At 37.4% G+C, this 18056-nt stretch overlaps 1 non-coding gene across 1 annotated transcript; it reads left to right on the forward strand.

Annotated features, from left to right (window-relative positions):
- The first annotated feature begins 15541 nt into the window (after window positions 1-15541).
- Window positions 15542-15649, forward strand: LOC130952291 (small nucleolar RNA R71). The gene has a single exon (XR_009074471.1). It is a non-coding gene; the product is annotated as a small nucleolar RNA R71 (small nucleolar RNA).
- The last annotated feature ends 2407 nt before the right edge of the window (window positions 15650-18056 follow it).

The raw sequence follows: 18056 nt of genomic DNA on the forward strand, positions 1-18056 counted from the left end.
ACCCGGATGGAATAATGACGATCAATCTAAGGACGGGTGTCAAAACAAAGTATGGGATCCCGGTTCGCCATGTGAAGACCAACTAGAGGAACTCCTATCTTGGGCAGAACTTTGCCCAAGCTTAACAAAAATGGTTGAAAATTCTGTCAACCAATTGAGAAGCAAAGATCCTTGGAGATTCAAGGATGAGTACAAGCATAAGCCACCATGACAAGGAGCTTCTCAAAATGTCCAACTTAAGGACTTAAACTAAAAGTGCTAGGTGGGAGACACCCCACCATGGTAAACTCTTTCCACTCTTCTAAATTTACTTAATAAGTGATTTGAGTTACCATTGTAGGTAGATGTTTCATACAAATTTGTTTGTACAACTTAATTGTTAGCTTAGTCACATGCATGATGTGTTTAGTAGTAGATGAATAATATCAAAAATTGTATTTTTGTGAATTGTATGATGGTTGAGTGAATAAGAGTTGTGAACACTAAGGGGAGCACCCAGCAAATTTGTTGTTTGAAATAAAAAAAAAAGTTTTTTTTCTCCCCTTCCATTTTCTTTTGCTTATCACATTCGCATACTTCTACTCTTCCCATTTTCATTTAGTTTTTGTAGCATGTTTTCATTTTTTTTAGTCGTTTTAATAATGGTGTTGCATCTTTCACTCAATTGTTGAGAATTTCTTGCATTTGTTTTGGTGCTTCATGACTTGTTACATCAATTGTAATATTTGTCAACACACAAGATTAGTGCTTTAGTCCTTCCTAATTCATTACCCTTTGTTTTTTTCTTGTACCGTTTCATCATTGAATTAGGATAGAATCAAATGCTTTCATGCGTATCACTAATCTTGTTTGTGTCAATCCTTATTTGATCTTGATGCTCCATATACTCTCCATGCTTTAACTTTACTCTTGCATCAAGTATTAGTTGATATGCCCTTTGCTTATACTGTTTTCTTACTCACATGTTGTAGCTACCATGTAGTAGAGAACCATACTCTTATTTGGCATTAGCCCCCGCCTATGTTCTAATTGCTTTAATGTCTTTGTTATAGGCTTAATTTTCTTTCTTTTTCTCTCCTTCTAGGTTGGCCACCAAGAAGGAAAGGAATGAGAAAGCTTCTAAATGGGGCAACAAACAAGTTCATCTGCACAACCCTTTAAAGAAACTCATCAATTGTAGCAACCCGTCCACCTTGCTCTTCTTTGCATGCACCGAGGACGGTGCAATCTTCAAGTGTGGAGAGGTCGTTCGACCGATCTCCATGGGTAACAATTTCCTTTTCAACACCAATTCTTAGTTTTCTTTGTTAGATTAGTTATTGCATTGCATGATAGGTTGCATGTTAGTTAGAATTTGTACATATTTTACTACCTTCTTCTTATTAGGACTACTTAGTTAGAGTGATGATTTCTTTTCCAAGAAACCATTTTAGGGCAACCTAATTTTAGGGCAACCTACCAATTTGGAAAATTTTTGTTGAACTTGCTTGAAAGAATGTATTTTGGAACATGGTTTTTGAGCTAAGAACACAAGCAAGTGAGATTTGAGCCTAATGATGTGGTTACATCTTATAACCACTTATTTTTCCTTCTTGTGTGCATTATTCTCTTCCTATGATTGTAATCTTCGATTTGTTTGATTCTTTATATCCATTATTTTGTGTATTCATGCATTTATATGATTGAGGCCATCATTCCATTAGCTCACTTACCCAAATGGCCTTACCTTTTATCTTCCTTTGTTAGCCAATTTGAGCCTACGCTTAACCCACTTATTCTTATTTTAGCACATTACAAGCCTTAAAGCGAAAAAACAATGAATGTCCTTTACTTGGATCTTTGATTGGCTTAGGCTAGTGTGTGTGAGTATCATTCAAGTGTGGGAATCTTGGGACATTGGGTGAATAAAAGGGTAGTTTTGTATTATTAGTGTAAATATTGGGAATTGGGTACATGCTCAGGTATTGATTAAATGTATAGACCTTATGCATTGATGTTCTTGTGTATAGTTTGAAAGAAAAAAGAAAAATGAAAAAAAAAAAGAAATAAAAGTGAAAAAGAAAAAGAAAAAAAGAAAAGAAAAGAAAAAAATGTATATAGAAAAAGAAAGAAAAAAAGAAAAGCAATAAAGGGGACAAAATGCCCCAAAGTGAAGCTCAATAAGAATCAATGCATAAATGTTGTGAAATTAAAAGAAAATGCATGAGTATGTGAAAAAGTGAGGAATGGGTAGTTAGATTAGTTCTTAATTGTATAGGTTATTATATAGGTTAGGTGGAAAAGTCTAGGTTAATCAAAGATTCAAATCCTAAGTCCACTAGCCATATATGATCCTACCTTGACCCTAGCCCCATTACAACCTAAAGAAAAGACCTCATGATACATGTATGCATGCATTGAATAATTGTTGATTGTTAGAAGATAAACAAATCTTGGAAAGCATGATTAGGGGAGAATTGAGAGAATCAATCCCAAACACCGAGCGACTAGAGTGCAAACACTTCCGGTGAGGGTTCGATGCTCAATTCTTTGATTCCCGGCTTTTATGAGCGTTCTTCTTGCAAGTCTACTTGAACTTCATTTTGATATTTAAAATTGGTAGGACTCATGAATCGTTATATGATCTTAAGCTCTACTTGTGCATGTATGTCTTGGAGATTGATTTATTTTTAACCAAGTAGGTAGAATCATTTTGCATTTAGTGGCATGCATATAGTTTCTTTGCTTTGAATAAGTGTCATATCCCTTATTTCTCTCTTGGCTTAAGCATGAGGACATGCTTGGTTTAAGTGTGGGGAGGTTGACAAACCCCGTTTTAACGGTTTATCTTGTATTGATTTTAGGGGATTTTATAACCTTTTACCCACATTTATCCATTGAAATAGCATGGTTTTATAACTTCTCCTTTAATTGTGCTTAAGAGTGAAAACATGCTTTTTAGGTCTTAAAGTAGCTAAATCTAATTCTCCTTGATTCCATTAGATGCCTTGATATGTTTGTTAAGTGATTTAAGGTTTTGGAGGCAAAGATTGGATCAAGGAAATGAAGAAAGAAGCATGAAAAGTTGGAGAACTCATGAAGAAATGAAAGAACCGGAAAGCTGTCAAGCCGACGTCTTCGCACTTAAACGACTATAACTTGAGCTACAGAGGTCCAAATGATGCGGTTCCAGTTGGGTTAGAAAGCTAACATCCGGGGCTTCGAAACGATATAAGATTTGCTATAGTTGCTACACGTATGGTGGCGCGCACGCGCAAAGTACGCGCACGCGCCGTTGCTGCCACCTAGTTCACTTAAAGCAACATGTGGCCAGCGATTTTAGAAGCCTTGTGGGCCCAATCCAACTCATTTCTGTTGCTATTTAAGCCAAGGATTGAAGGGGAATCAACACACTCTCATACTTTTACATGTTAGTTACCATTAGTTTAGTTTAGTAGTTAGAGTTAGTTTCTAGAGAGAGAAGCTCTCACTTCTCTCTAGAATTAGGATTAGGATTAGGTTTAGTTCTTAGATTTAGATTTAGATTCATCTTCTTCTACTTCTATCTTCTCAATTTCTTGTAGTTACAATCATCCTTCTCCTATTCTTTTGGTGTAATCTCTTTTATGTTGTTCTTATATTTTGTTGTAGATCTAGTATTGTTCCTTCTACTTTCTTTCAATTCAATTCAAGGTAATTCATAATAATTGTGTTTCTTTTGATTGTTGTTGTTAATTTCTTTCAATAATTGTTGTTAGATTCTCTTCTTGTTGTCAATTTGCTTTGCTTTTCTTTTGTGCCTTCCAAGTGTTTGATGAAATGCTTGGTTGGATTTTAGTGTAGGTTTTGTTCCTCTTGGCTTTGGTAGAGTAATTAGTGACTCTTGAGTTATCTAATTCTTTTGTTGGTTGATAATTAGAAGTTGCTAATTGATTTGAATGCCTCTAAAGCTATTCTTTCCTTTAGGAGTTGATTAGGACTTGAGGAATCAAATTGATTCATCCACTTGACTTTCCTCCATAGTTAGAGGTTAACTAAGTGGGAGCAATGGACAATTTGTTATCACAATTGAAGAGGATAACTAGGATAGGACTTCTAGTTCTCATATCTTGCCAAGAGCTTCGTTAGTTGTTAGTTTATTTCCTTTGCCATTTTATAATTCTTGTCTATAATCTCAAAAACCCCAAAATAACTCACAACCAATAACAAGACACTTTATTGTAAATCCTAGGGAGAACGACCCGAGGTTTAAATACTTCGGTTTATAGATTTTAGGGGTTTGTACTTGTGACAAACAAATTTTTGTATGAAAGGATTAGTGATTGGTTTAGAGACTATACTTGCAACGAGAATTCATTTGTGAAATTCTAAACCATCAAAAATCCAATCGTCAATGCTTCACAGCACTTCTAGTTAAGTTAATGACATCCTTACTAGAAGACTATGATGACCTAACAAAGCAAGCAACAGTAGAAGAACCCATTAGCTTTGGCTATCAAAGAAGGAGAAATTTTTAAGCCAGTAGAAATTGGTGAAGGGGTAGCATCAATGAAAAACCAATGTGATTTCTTAGGAGACCTCTTTTCAACCTTAACATTTGAACACTACACTTTATCACACTTGACCACTTCAGTAGTAACAACAAAATTATCAGATTTTGTCTTTGAAGAAGGTGGATGTTTGTAACATCTAGCATCTAAGTCTACAAAATACCAGCACAGAAGATACAATAGTCAAACACACAAAGCCAAAAAAAGAAAAAGAAAGTGAAGAAACAAAAACAAGAATCAGCAAAGAGCAAATATTAATTGTAATGGTCGAAGGAGAAAGGTTGCCTGTCATGAAATATGGATCCTTGATCAAAACTGGAACAAATGATCTGACATTTGGTGAAGAGGTACTCAAATATTGCTTAATATGCTTCTTTATGCGATAAGATAATCCACATACTCTATTGTAACTCCCCCATCCATATCAAGAGGAACAACCAAGAAAAGATTGTACTTTAGGAGTTTATTTTGAAATAGAACCTTTTTCATTAAATTTTTCAGTAAAAAAAATATGCTCCACGTTCTTTGGATCTTGGTTCCACCCTAGTTGGTGACTTACCCTATCAAGACCATAAATCACTAGACAGATCAAAGCTCCACAATGAAAGTCCCTATCCATAATAATCAAACCAGAAAGAGGAGTAAGAGAAGTACACAGAAGCCAAAAGTCATAAGCCCCCTCCTTGCCAATGGAAATGTCATTGCGGACACCCCACCACATAGAGTTTACGCCTAGGACGTAAATCAAAGGTGGTGAAGCACTACGACCTCTGAAAGTAAAAAAACATAATATAATATAATCAAAAGAAATCATAACTAGGAGCCTTGAAAGAAAAGTTAAACGAGAAACCAATAGAAAAGTGCATCACTCACGATCGAATAAATGCAGAAAGTAGATAAGATTGAAGAAAAAGATAATATAAATAAGATCAGAGTTTCAAAAATATAATTAACAAGTTTCAGGCTCGATCTTCGAAGCCAAGGCACGCCGGAATATAAATACATACATATACATCCCAAAAGTAACCCAAAAATACAAGACAACATCTGTTTTTTCCAAGTCAACCTCTAAGAGGGACAAAATATGTTTTTAATACAACAGGGGAGAATATATATATATATATATATATATATATATATATATATATATATATATATATATATATATATATATATATAGCTAAGAACATAATATAAAAACCCCAAGAGTATATCTTCGCTTCTGAATGAGTCTCCAACACGCTTAGTAAGGTGCCTCCTGATTTGCATCTGAAAAACAGCAATATATATATGGAATGAGAACTGGAGGTTCTCAGTATGGTAAAAGTACCCACGTAGGTAATATATAAGGTCCCAAGAAAGTCAAAGGCATTCCTAGATCTTCGACACTCAGATTTAAAACTTAAGGCTATAATTGAAAACCATAAGTGAGGTAAGTTATCTAAGATTCTTAAAGTTCTAACTCAACCCTAACTTGATCCCTCACTTTCTCCTTTTCCTCCAATCCTTCATACTCCCGTTCATAGACAAGCAATGCAGACAAAGCAAACACAAATAGGATACAGATACAACATGTAGCAAATATAGAAGGTAAGTATAATAATCACATAGACAAGCCCAAATAATGCACAATCAAATAAAACTCACATATGCATATGATGTATGCCTGTCCTATTGCTGATGATATCATCTTTCGGTTATATAGCCAAATTTGACATGTCCTAGTAGCTAACCATGGACAGAGACACCCATCGCAGAGCAAACGGGACTAAGCCACAACCCCTTGCTACTACCCGCTTAACCCAAAGCAAGTGGAGTAACCACTACTGCTACTACTACCCAAGCGGGTGTTTACAAACTCAACCTGGAACAAGTGGAATAATCTACTACTGCTGCTACTATCGAGGCATCACAATCACTAACTTGGAGCAAACGGGACAAACCACAATCCTTGCTACAGCTCAGATATCTCAAACATTGACCCAGAGCAAGCAGGATGAACCACAATCTTTGCTACTGCCCAAGTATCACAAACATAGATTCATTCATTCTTAATCAATTATCATTATTATCACATTTCAGACATTGATCTAGATCAAGCATGACAAATCACAATCGTTTCTACTGTTCAGGTATCACAAACATACATCTATTCAATCTTAATTAGTTATCATTATGATCACATTCAACATTTTCAGCACCCTTCAATAACAAATCTCTACTTTACAACCTTCCTCAACATCAAATTAATTCATCCAATAATTTTACCTACATTTCACAGCCTAAAAACCAACTACCAGGCTTTAATTAAGAGTTATAGAGGTTTGAAAAGCTGGAGAAATATTTTAAAACTTTAAAATCCAACTTTTAGAAAAATAGGGATTTGCGTATGGGTCACTCTATCTGCGTACGCGGTAATGCGAAAATGTCCCATCATGCGTACTTGTCACCCAGCCGTGTACGCGGAGCCTCTGGGTAGAGACCAATGACCGCGTCGTGTGTGTATGTCCGCGTATGCTAGCATAGCAGCAAAAGCAAAAAGCTGCTAAGTCCAAATATTCAGTTTTTCGCACCTAACTTTGAACGTCTATAATTTCCTCTACAAAATTTCAAATTTCTCAAATCTTATACCATTTTAAAGCTCTTGTAAATATCTTTAATTTGAAATAGATTTCATTCAAATCTAAAATTTGAGGCTCAAATTATAGACCGCAAAAGTTGGTTAAAAATCAAGTTTTTCATAAGAGTACCAAATCTTAAAGCTTTCAAAACTTTTAGTTTCAAACCTTCCAAATTCTTACTAAAACTGTATCAATCCTCCACAATACACATAACCACCTTCACATCATAGCTACTCTACCAATTCAATCAATTTGTTCTCTAGATAATTTCATATTTCCATCATGGTTAGTAGCATTAACTTACTTACACATTCCAACTTATCCTCATCATCACTTACTATCATTAATATTTATCACATTCATTATTAATCGTCAATACCCATCTCTCATTCATCCTCCACACATTTTAACCCAACCATACATAATCATTATTCATTCAAAGCCCGTCATTATAATTCAATATTATCATCAATCATTAATTATTCTCATCATCATTATTCACAATCATTACAAATGAATCATCATACATTTCAACAATCCACTCAATAGTTTCCAACAAGTCACTAAACCTCAACCTTTCATATCATACAACTTATCCTATGGTCATCTAACCTAAGCTTTCACAAGACATTACATATTATCTACGAGAAACTAAAACCATACCTTGGCCAATTTCTCTTTAAGCCAGAAGCACCTTAGTTTCACTATTTCCTTAAGCTTTCACTTCACCACAATCGTACCAACACAAGTTTATGTAACTATTGTCTTTGACAACGGTTTTTACACCATTGTCTTTTGTAACTATTGACAACAATTTTTTTGTATTATATAATTTTTTATTTACAATAGTTTTCTCGTGAATGAAATTAATTTCAGTTTTTTTTAATTATTTAGTGTCAATAAATAATCTAAACTATTTGAATCAAGTCACTAAAGAAAAATAATTAAACATTTCCCATCAAATTTAACTTATAAAAATTGTTGTAAGATCCACAATATCATCTAAGTTTGCAATGAAAAAATGAACTTCAACAGCAACACTGTAAATACCGTTGTCTGAGGCCATCTAATAGAACATTTTTAAAGTGTAGCATTTCGGCAACGGTTTTAATGCGTTTCTTTTGTACAATACTTTAAACAACAAAAAAACCGTTGGTTAAAAATAAATCATTGTAACAGTTATAAAACTGTTTTTTAAAATAGTCAAAGAGAACGGTTTTAATTTGTTGCTATAAAATAATGAAAAATTGAATTCAACATTAACACTACAAAAAACCGTTGTCTAAAACTATCTAAGAGAACGGTTTTAAGGCATTGCAAAATTTGGCATTGCTAAAGGCCATATTTGTGGTAGTGACACTTTCTTCCCTGTTCCCTCTAGCATTTGCAGAATTTATAACCCATAAACTAACTGGCAAGTGCACCAAGTCGTACCAAGTAATACCTTAGGTGAGTGAGGGTCGATCCTACGAGGATTGATGGATTAAGCAACAATGATTGAGTGATTGGCTTAGTCAGACAAGCAGAAAATGGCAATTGGGTTTCAATTACATTAAACAGTAAATTCAAAGAATTAATAAAGCTAGTAGTAAATCGGTGTAAATAATATGGGAGAAAACAGTTAAGGTTTTAGAGATGTTTATTTTCCGGATTAATTTTTCTTACCAACTATTTTAATCATGCAAGATTCAATTTATGGCAAACTATATGTGACTAAACCCTAATTTTTTAGACCTTTTTAGTCTCCTCTAACCTTCATCAACTGCCAATTCCTTGGTCACTTGATTTCAATTAGAGGGTTAAGTTCAAATCTAGTTTATGGGCCACAGAAACCCTAATTATCCAAATATAAGAGGATTATATGTCACGTATCCTATTATGTCTAGATAATTAGTGAATTAGGAGAATTTGTTTTCAAGTTGTTGTTCAGGTAAATTACTTTTCCAAGTTCTACAAGAACTCAATTAGAATAAGGGTCATACTTCCGTTCCACCCAGATTCGTAAGATGAAGAACGAAAATAATTCTTGAAATTGAATTCAATACATGAATTAAAATAGAAATTGGTGGGCGAAATTGTGAACTATACTTTTTCACAACTCTCATAATCCCCGGTAATGGCTCCAAGAACTTGGTGCGCTCAATACCATGGCATTACACAACTTCGCACAACTAACCAGCAAGTGCACTGGGTCGTCCAAGTAATAAACCTTACGTGAGTAAGGGTCGATCCCACGGAGATTGTTAGTATTGAAGCAAGCTATGGTCATCTTGTAAATCTTAGTCAGGCAAACTCACATGTATATGATGATGAACGAAAATAACATAGAAGATAAAGATAATGATACTTATGTATATCATTGGTGTAGGAGCTTCAGACAAGTGTATGAAGATGCCTTCCCTTCCGTCTCTCTGCTTTCCTACTGCCTTCATCCAATCCTTTCTTACTCCTTTTCATGGCAAACTTGTGTAGGGTCTCACTGTTGTCAGCAGCTACCTCCCATCCGCGCAGTGAAAGCTAATGCACACACTCTGTCACAGTGCTGCCAGTCACCGGTTTGGTTCCCTCCCCTACCGGAATAGAATAACTCTTTTGCGTCTGTCACTAACGCCCAGTAGGTTGCAGGTTTGAAGCACGTCACAGTCATTCAATCATTGAATCCTACTCAGAATACCACAGACAAGGTTAGACCTTCCGGATTCTCTTGAATGCCGCCATCAGTTCTTGCCTATACCACGAAGACTCTGATCTCACGGAATGGCTGGCTCGTTTGTCAGGCGAGCACTCGGTTGTCAGGCGATCAACCATGCATCGTGCAATCAGAAATCCAAGAGATATTCACTAAGCCTCAGATGCTTGTAGAACAAGAATGGTTGTCAATCACCTTGTTCATGGGTGAGAATGGTGATGGGCGTCAATCATCACCTTCATCATATTGAAGAACAAGTGATATCTTGGTAAAAGAACAAGTGGAATTGAATGGAAGAACAATAGTAATTGCATTAATACTCGAGGTACAGCAGAGCTCCACACCTTAATCTATGGTGTGTAGAAACTCCACCGTTGAAAATACATAAGAACAAGGTCTAGGCATGGCCGAATGGCCAGCCTCTCAAAGGTCTAAGAACTAGATGTCCAAAAGCTCCAAAGATCAAAATACAATAGTAAAAGGTCCTACTTATAGAAAACTTAGTACATAGATGAGTAAATGACATAAAAATCCACTTCCGGGCCCACTTGGTGTGTGTTTGGGCTGAGCAATGAAGAAATTTCGTGTAGAGACTCTTCTTGGAGTTAAACGCCAGTTTTAGTGCCAGTTTGGGCGTTTAACTCCCATTTGGGTGCCAGTTCCAGCGTTTAACGCTGGGATTCCTTGAGGTGACTTTGAACGCCGGTTTGGGCCATCAATCTTGGGCAAAGTATGGACTATTATATATTGCTGGAAAGCCCAGGATGTCTACTTTCCAACGCCGTTGAGAGCGCGCCAATTGGGCTTCTGTAGCTCCAGAAAATCCGCTTCGAGTGCAGGGAGGTCAGAATCCAACAGCATCTGCAGTCCTTTTGAGTCTCTGGATCAGATTTTTGCTCAGGTCCCTCAATTTCAGCCAGAAAATACCTGAAATCACAGAAAAACACACAAACTCATAGTAAAGTCCAGAAAAGTGAATTTTAACTAAAAACTAATAAAAATATGCTAAAAACTAACTAGATCATATCAAAACATACTAAAAACAATGCCAAAAAGTATACAAATCATCCGCTCATCACAACACCAAACTTAAATTGTTGCTTGTCCCCAAGCAACTTGAAAATCAAGTAAGATAAAAAGAAGAGAATATGCAATGAATTCCAAAAACATCTGTGAAGATCAGTATTAATTAGATGAGCGGGGCTTTTAACTTTTTGCCTCCGAACAGTTTTGGCATCTCAATCTATCCTTTGAAATTCAGAATGGTTGGCTTCTTTAGGAACTCAGAGTCCAGATAGTGTTATTGATTCTCCTAGTTAAGTATGATGATTCTTGAACACAGCTACTTTATTGAGTCTTGGCTGTGGCCCAAAGCACTCTGTCTTTCCAGTATTACCACCGGATACATACATGCCACAGACACATAATTGGGTGAACCTTTTCAGATTGTGACTTAGCTTTGCTAAAGTCCCCAATTAGAGGTGTCCAGGGTTCTTAAGCACACTCTTATTGCCTTGGATTACAACTTTATTTCTTTCTTTTTCTTCCTTTTTTTCTTTCCTTTTTCTTTCCTTTTTTTCGTTTTTTTTTTTTTTTTTTGCTTGCTTTCTCTTTTTTTTTTTTGTATTCACTGCTTTTTCTTGCTTCAAGAATCATTTTATTGATTTTTCAGATCCTCAATAACATGTCTCCTTTTTCATCATTCTTTCAAGAGCCAACATTCATGAACCACAAATTCAAGATACATATGCACTGTTTAAGCATACATTCAGAGAACAAAAATATTGCCACCACATCAAAATAATTAAACTATTATAAAATTCAAAATTCATGCAATTCTTCCTTTTTCAATTAAGCACATTTTTATTCAAGAAAGGTGATGGATTCATAGGACATTCATAACTTTAAGGCATAGACACTAAGACACTAATGATCATAAGACACAAGCATGGATAACATAAAGCACTAAAATTCGAAAAACAAAGGAATAAAGAACAAGGAAATCAAGGAATGGGTCCACCTCAGTGATGGCGGCTCTTCCTTGCTTTTGAAGGTCCTATGGAGTGCTTGAGCTTCTCAATGTCTCTTCCTTGCCTTTGTTGCTCCTCTCTCATGATTCTTTGTTCTTCTCTAATTTCATGGAGGAGAATGGAGTGTTCTTGGTGCTCCACCCTTAGTTGTCCCATATTGGAACTCAACTCTCCTAGGGAGGTGTTTACTTGCTCCCAATAGTTTTGTGGAGGAAAGTGCATCCCTTGAGGTATCTCAGGGATCTCATGATGAGAGGGGTCTCTTGTGTACTCCATCCTTTTCTTAGTGATGGGCTTATCCTCATCAATGGTGATGTCTCCCTCTATGTCAACTCCCACTGAATAACAGAGGTGACAAATGAGATGAGGAAAGGCTAACCTTGCCAAAGTGGAGGTCTTGTCCGCCACCTTGTAGAGTTCTTGGGCTATAACCTCATGAACTTCTATTTCTTCTCCAATCATGATGCTATGGATCATGATGGCCCGGTCTATGGTAACTTCGGACCGGTTGCTAGTGGGAATGATTGAGCGTTGTATGAACTCTAACCATCCTCTAGCCACGGGTTTGAGGTCATGCCTTCTCAATTGGACCGGCTTTCCTCTTGAATCTTGCTTCCATTGTGCGCCCTCTTCACATATGGTTGTGAGGACTTGGTCCAACCTTTGATCAAAGTTGACCCTTCTAGTGTAAGGATGCTCATCTCCTTGCATCATAGGCAAGTTGAACGCCACCCTCACACTTTCCGGACTAAAATCCAAGTATTTCCCCCGAACCATAGTAAGATAATTCTTTGGATCCGGGTTCACACTTTGGTCATGGTTCTTGGTGATCCATGCATTGGCATAGAACTCTTGAACCATCAAGATTCCGACTTGTTGAATGGGGTTGGTAAGTACTTTCCAACCTCTTCTTCGGATCTCATGGCGGATCTCCAGATATTCACCCTTTTTGAGTGAAAAGGGGACCTCGGAGATCACCTTCTTCAAGGCCACAACTTCATAGAAGTGGTCTTGATGCACCCTTGAGAGGAATCTATCCATCTCCCATGACTCGGAGGTGGAAGCCTTTGCCTTCCCTTTCCTCTTTTTAGAGGTTTCTCCGGCCTTGGATGCCATAAATGGTTATGAAAAAGCAACGCTTTTACCACACCAAACTTAAAATGTTTGCTCGTCCTCGAGCAAAAGAAGAAAAAAGAGAGTAGAAGAAGAAGAAATGGAGGAAGAGCGAGATGGTAGTGTGTTCGGCCAAGAAGGGTAAGAAAGGGTGTTTAGGTTGTGTGAAAATGAAGGGGTAAAGAGGGGTTTATATAGGAAAGAGGGGGATGATGGTTCGGCCATTTGGGGGTGGGTTTGGGAGGGAAAGTGGTTTGAATTTGAAGGGTGAGGTTGGTGGGGATTTATGAAGGATGGATGTGAGTGGTGAAGAGAAAGATGGGATTTGATAGGTGAGGGATTTTTTGGGGAAGAGGTGTTTGAGGTGATTGGTGAATGGGGGAAGAAGAGAGAGAGTGATGGTAGGGTCCTGTGGGGTCCACAGATCCTGTAGTGTCAAGGAAAAGGCATCCTTGCACCAAATGGCATCAAAATCCACGTTTTGAGCCTTTTCTGGCGTTAAACGCCGGGCTGGTGCCCATTCCTGGCGTTTAACGCCAGGTTTTTACCCTTTACTGGCGTTTAACGCCAGTCTGGTGCCCCTTTCTGGCGTTAAACGCCCAGAAAGGTGCCAGACTGGGCGTTAAACGCCCAACTGCTAGGCTGACTGGCGTTTAAACGCCAGCAGCATCTTCCTCCAGGGTGTGCTGTTTTTCTTCCTGTTTTTCATTCTGTTTTTGCTTTTTTCATTGTTTTTGTGACTTCTTATGATCATCAACCTACAAAAAAGCTAAAATAACAAAAGGAAATAATTAATTATAAAACATTGGGTTGCCTCCCAACAAGCGCTTCTTTAATGTCATTAGCTTGACAGAGGACTCTCATGGAGCCTCAGAAATGCTCAGAACCGTGTTGAAACCTCCCAACACCAAACTTAGAGTTTGAATGTGGGGTTTCAACACCAAACTTAGAGTTTGGTTGTGGCCTCCCAACTCCAAACTTAGAGTTTGACTGTGGGGGCTCTGCTTGGCTCTGTTTTGAGAGAAGCTCTTCATGCTTCCTCTCCATGATGATAGAGGGATGTCCTTGGGCCTTAAACACCAAGGATTCTTCATTCACTTGAATGATCAACTCTCCTCTATCAACATCAATCACAGCCTTTGCTGTGGCTAGGAAGGGTCTGCCAAGGATGATGGATTCATCCATGCACTTCCCAGTCTCTAGGACTATGAAATCAGTAGGGATGTAATGGTCTTCAATCTTCACCAAAACATTCTCTACAAGTCCATGAGCTTGTTTTCTTGAATTGTCTGCCATCTCTAATGAGATTCTTGCAGCTTGCACCTCAAAGATCCCTAATTTCTCCATTACAGAGAGGGGCATGAGGTTTACACTTGACCCTAAGTCACACAAGGCCTTCTTGAAGGTCATGGTGCCTATGGTACAAGGTATAGAAAACTTCCCAGGATCCTGCCTCTTTTGAGGCAGTTTCTGCCTAGACAAGTCATCCAATTCTTTAGTGAGCAAGGGAGGTTCATCCTCCCAAGTCTCATTTCCAAATAACTTGTCATTTAGCTTCATGATTGCTCCAAGGTATTTAGCAACTTGCTCTTCAGTAACATACTCATCCTCTTCAGAGGAAGAATACTCATCAGAGCTCATGAATGGCAAAAGTAAGTCCAATGGAATCTCTATGGTCTCATTCTGAGCCTCAGATTCCCATTGTTCCTCATTGAGGAACTCAGAGGAGATTGGTACACGCCCACTGAGGCCTTCCTCAGTGGCGTCCTCCTCCTCTCTTTCCTCTCCATGTTCGGCCATGTCTATGGCTTTGCACTCTCCTTTTGGATTTTCTTCTGTATTACTTGGGAGAGTACTAGGAGGGAGTTCAGTAACTTTCTTGCTCAGCTGACCCACTTGTCCTTCCAAATTTCTGATGGAGAACCTTGTTTCATTCATGAAACTTTGAGTGGTCTTTATTAGATCAGAGACCATTGTTGCTAAGTCAGAAGTATTCTGCTTAGAACTCTCTGTCTGTTGCTGAGAAGATGATGGAAAAGGCTTGCCATTGCTAAACCTGTTTCTTCCACCATTATTGTTATTGAAACCTTGTTGAGGTCTCTCTTGATTCTTCCATGAGAGATTTGGGTGATTTCTCCATGAAGAATTATAGGTATTTCCATAGGGTTCTCCTAGGTAATTCACCTCTTCCATGGAAGGGTTCTCAGGATCATAAGCTTCTTCCTCAGATGAAGCATCCTTAGTACTGTTTGGTGCATTTTGCATTCCAGACAGACTTTGAGAAATCAAATTGACTTGTTGAGTCAATATTTTGTTCTGAGCCAATATGGCATTCAGAGTGTCAATCTCAAGAACTCCTTTCTTCTGACTAGTCCCATTGTTCACAGGATTTCTTTCAGAAGTGTACATGAATTGGTTATTTGCAACCATTTCAATCAATTCTTGAGCTTCTGCAGGCGTCTTCTTCAAATGAAGAGATCCTCCTGCAGAGCTATCCAAAGACATCTGGGATAGTTCAGAGAGACCATCATAGAAAATGCCTATGATGCTCCATTCAGAAAGCATGTCTGAGGGACATCTTCTGATTAATTGCTTGTATCTTTCCCAAGCTTCATAGAGGGATTCTCCATCCTTCTGTCTGAAGGTTTGGACTTCCACTCTAAGCTTACTCCATCTTTGTGGTGGAAAGAACTTTGCCAAGAAGGCATTGACTAGCTTTTCCCAAGAGTCCAGGCTTTCTTTAGGTTGAGAATCCAACCATATTCTAGCTCTGTCTCTTACAGCAAAAGGGAATAGCATCAGTCTATAGACCTCAGGGTTAACCCCATTAGTCTTGACTGTGTCACAGATTTGCAAGAATTCAGCTAAAAACTGATGAGGATCTTCCATTGGAAGTCCATGGAACTTGCAATTCTGTTGCATTAGAGAAACTAATTGAGGCTTAAGCTCAAAGTTGTTTGCTCCAATGGCAGGGATAGAGATGCTTCTCCCATAGAAATCAGGAGTAGGTGCAGTAAAGTCACCAAGCACCTTCCTTGCATTGTTGGCATTGTTGTTGTTTTCGGCTGCCATGTGTTCTTCTTCCTTGAAGAATTCGGTCAGGTCCTCTAAAGAGAGTTGTGCCTTGGCTTCTCTTAGCTTTCGCTTCAAGGTTCTCTCAGGTTCAGGGTCAGCTTCAACAAGAATGCCTTTGTCTCTGCTCCTGCTCATATGAAAGAGAAGAGAAAAAGAAAGTGTGGAATCCTCTATGTCACAGTATAGAGATTCCTTGAAATGTCAGAGGAAAAGAGAAATAGAAAGAAGAAGGAGAAGAAGAATTCGAACTTTAGTTAGATAAGGTTCGAATTGTGCATTTAGAAGGAGTGGTACTCCATAAATAGAAGGATGTGGGAAGGAGGGAAGAGAATTTTCGAAAATTCAATTAAAAGATTTTGAAAATATTTTGAAAATTTGATTGATAATTTTCGAGAATTCAAAGTGAAAAAGGAAATCAAGTGATTTTTGCAAAAGATTTTGAAATTAGAAATTAAAAAGATTTGATTGAAAACTATTTTTAAAAAGATGTGGTTAAAAAGATTTACTTGAGAAGTTATGGTTTTAAAAAGATGTGATTGAGAAGATATGATTTGAAAACAATTTTAAAAGATATGATTTGAAAACACTTTGAAAAGATATGATCTTAAAAATTAATGACTTGCCTAACAAGAAAAGATATGATTGAAACATTTAAACCTTTCTCAACAGAAAAGGTAACAATCTTGTGATGTTCAATCAAATCATTAATTGTTAGTAAGTATCTTTTAAAAAGGAAAGAAATTGATTTTGAAAACATTTGATTGAAAAGATATGATTTGAAAAAGATTTGATTTTGAAAAACTTTGAAAACTTGAAAAAAATTGATTTTGAAAACAAAATCTTCCCCCTGGCACCATCCTGGCGTTAAACGCCCAGAATGGTATACATTCTGGCGTTTAACGCCCAAAATGCACCCTTTTTGGGCGTTAAACGCCCAACCAGGTACCCTGGCTGGCGTTTAAACGCCAGTCTGCCTTCTTCACTGGGCATTTTTGAATGCTCAGCTTTTTCTGTATAATTCCTCTGCTGTATGTTCTGAATCTTCAATTCTTTGTATCATTGACTTGAAAAGACACAAATTAAAAATATTTTTGGATTTTTAATAATCAAAATGCAAAAAGAATCAATTAACAATGCATGCAAGACACCAAACTTAGCAGTTTGTATACTACTGACACTAATAATATGAGAATGCATATGAGACACACAAAATACTTCAAGTCAATAGAATTCAAAGATCAAAACAAAGAAATATATGCATGGATTCGAAAAATATAACAAAAACATGCATAAGACACCAAACTTAAGATGAGACACTAGACTTAAGCAAGAAACATCAAATATTTTTGGTCTTTTTATGATTTTGTAAATTTTTTTTTTTTGTGTTTTTCGAAAATTAAATGAGAAAAGGTATCAAAATTCTTAATGAGAATTCCAGGGATCAGTGCAATGCTAGTCTAAGACTCCGGTCCAGGAATTAGACATGGCTTCACAGCCAGCCAAGCTTTCAAAGAAAGCTTCGGTCCAAAACACTAGACATGACCAAAGGTCAGCCAAATCTTAGCAGATCACTGCTCCAAGAGCAAAATTGATGAGAATCAACCAAGCTCTTGTGGTGATGAGTTGAAACCTCGGTCCAATTAGATTAGACATGGCTTCTCAGCCAGCCAGATTTCAACAAATCATCATGAAACTCTAGAATTCATCTTCAAGAATTTCGAAAAAAAATAATACCTAATCTAAGCAACAAGATGAACCGTCAGTTGTCCAGCCTAAACAATCCCGGGCAATAACACCAAAACTTGATGTTGTTGCCGGATCTTGGCACTGATGTTACCAAAAGCTTGCTCAAAACTTGAACAATCCCCGGCAACGGCGCCAAAAACTTGTTGGGCGAAATTGTGAACTATACTTTTTCACAACTCTCATAATCCCCGGTAATGGCTCCAAGAACTTGGTGCGCTCAATACCATGGCATTACACAACTTCGCACAACTAA

The sequence above is a fragment of the Arachis stenosperma genome, chromosome 9, assembly GCF_014773155.1.
Source record: "Arachis stenosperma cultivar V10309 chromosome 9, arast.V10309.gnm1.PFL2, whole genome shotgun sequence".
NCBI lineage: Eukaryota > Viridiplantae > Streptophyta > Magnoliopsida > Fabales > Fabaceae > Arachis > Arachis stenosperma.